General features: G+C 26.9%; 2 pseudogenes; both read left to right on the plus strand.

The window, feature by feature from the left end:
• The first annotated feature begins 132 nt into the window (after nt 1–132).
• On the plus strand, nt 133–914 carry LOC108687726 (annotated as a pseudogene).
• A 904-nt stretch (nt 915–1,818) lies between these two features.
• Nucleotides 1,819–2,465, plus strand: LOC108687727 (annotated as a pseudogene).
• Nucleotides 2,466–2,659: the final 194 nt, after the last annotated feature.

Here is a 2,659-nt window from a genome sequence, read left to right on the forward strand (position 1 = left end):
CTTATAATTATATTAATTTTATTTATCTATAATTAATTAAATTTTTTTTATAATTCTATTATCTATGAATGAATGATTATTTTCTATCAATCACAAAGATACAGGAATTCTTACTTTATCATAGCTATCTGATGTGGTTTACTTGGTCCATCTATAAGTATAATTATTCGAATAGAACTAAGATCAGAGCGGCAGCCTAATTAATAACGATCAAATTTACAATTCCCTAGTTATCATGTTTTTATTATAATTTTCTTTACAATTATACCTTTCATAATTGGCGGATTTGGAAATTTCCTATTTCCAATATTAGGATCTCCGCATATAGCTTACCCGCGAATGAAAAATATAAGATTTTGACTCTTACTGTCTTCATTAACTCTTCCTATTCTAAGAAATTTTATATATACAGGAACTGTGACAGGCAGAATTCTTTACCCTCCCCTAACATCCCACATATTCCATAGTGGGCCCTCAGTTGATCTAACCATTTTTTCTCTTCATATTGCTGGAATGTCTTCTATTCTAGGGACAATTAATTTTACTTCAACAATTTTAAATATACATCTAAAATCTATATCTCTAGATAAAGTCCCCCTTTTAGTCTGATCAATTCTCATTACATCTATCGTACTACTCTTATCTCTTCCCGTCCTTGCTAGAGCTATTACTATATTATTAACTGATCAAAACTTAAATACTTCATTTTTTGACCTTTCTGGCGGGGGAGACCTCATTCTTTATCAACATTTATTTCGATTTTTTGGACACCACGAAGTTTATATTTTAATTCTCTCAGGATTTAGCCTAATTTTTCATATTATTATAAATGAAAGAGGAAAAAAAGAAACTTTTGGAACTTTAAGAATAATTAAGCCATTATTGTTATTGGACTATTAGGATTTATTGTATGAGCTCACCATATTCATTATTGGCCTCGGTGTTGTGTGCTTATTTTACCTCAGTTACTTTAATTATTGCAATTCCAATTCTATAGGTATTAAGGTTTTCAAATGATCGGCTACCTTTTATGGCATAAAAATCAACTAGAATCCTGCATTATGATCATCTTTAGGACATTAGGTCTTTAGGTTTTTAGGTCTTTATTTTTTATTTTCCATAGAAGGTCTCACAGAAATTATACTTTCTAAATCTTCGATCGGCCTTGTTCTCCATGACACTTATTAGGTCATTTCCACTCTTCATAGGAGCTATGTTCTTAATTATCGCTGGATTTATTCACTGATTCCTTTTAATTACTGGATTTATGTTAAATGATTTTTATTTAAATATTTGATTCCTATCTATATTTATTGATGTCAATTTAACTTTCTTCCCACAACAATTTCTTGGGCTTAGAGGTATATCTCGTCGTTACTCAAACTATTTTTTTCTTGACTCATTCTTATCTTGAAATATTATCTCTTCTATCGGTTCATTAATATCTATTTTAAGGCTATCAATCTTACTATTCATTATTTGAGAAGCCTTATCTAAAAAACGACTCAATATTAATATTTTCTTCCTTAATTCTTCTTTAGAATTATTAAGTAGATATCCCCTGCTAAACCATAGATTTACAGAAATACCCTCAATAGCATAAAAACTCATTCAAATTAATAATATTTTATAATAAATAAATAATTCAATCATCACCCTCTCTAACTTATTTCTCTTTTTCAATTTATTCCTTTTTAATTACCTAACTTTACCTATGCTTATACTTAATATTTATTAATTAAATTTTAATATGACAGAATAGTGCATTGAATTTAAGCTTCAATTAAAAAGATTTTTTTATATCGTTTATTAAAAATTAATACATGATCTATTTCACTTCAAAACTCTAACTCCTCTACTTATGATTTAATGATTTTTTCCATGATTTTGCTATAATCATTGTAACATTTATTACAATTTTAATTTTATTTATCACATTAAGACTAATATTTAATCAATTAATTCATCGATTTTTATTAGAAAATCAAACAATTGAAATCGCATGAACTATCCTTCCCATATTCATCCTTATTGCTACAGCCATTTCCTCAATTAAAGTTCTTTACCTCACTGATGAATTTTTAACGTAAATCTAACTGTTAAAGCTCTAGGCCACCAGTGATATTGAAGATATGAGTACTCGGATTTCTCAAATATTGACTTTGATTCCTTTATAATCCCCTGACCTTATAACAAACGAATTCTTGATGTTGATAATCGTTGCGTCTTACCATATAAATATCCTATTTGAATACTTACTCAATAGACGTAATTCATTCATGAGCAATCCCATCCTTAGGAATTAAAATAGATTCTATCCGTGGACGATTTAATCAAACTTTATTATTTATAAATCGACCCGGAATATTTTTTGGTCAATGTTTGATATTTGTGTATTTGATATAAATCACAGACTTAAACCTATTGCTATTGAATCTACTAATCTAACTAATTTTAAAAACTGAATTTATCAATTTTGTCAATAATAATTTATTTAATTCCTTTCATTATATTATATATTATAAATTAATAATTTATCTATCTATCTTATTTCTAAAATTTTAATATTCCTTTTACACAACCATACTTACATAATATACAACTTATACAAATTATATTATTTTCTCGCTTGATTATTTTTTATTTATAATAATAACTA

The sequence above is a fragment of the Atta colombica genome, unplaced genomic scaffold, assembly GCF_001594045.1.
Source record: "Atta colombica isolate Treedump-2 unplaced genomic scaffold, Acol1.0 scaffold213, whole genome shotgun sequence".
Classification (NCBI taxonomy): Eukaryota; Metazoa; Arthropoda; class Insecta; order Hymenoptera; family Formicidae; genus Atta; species Atta colombica.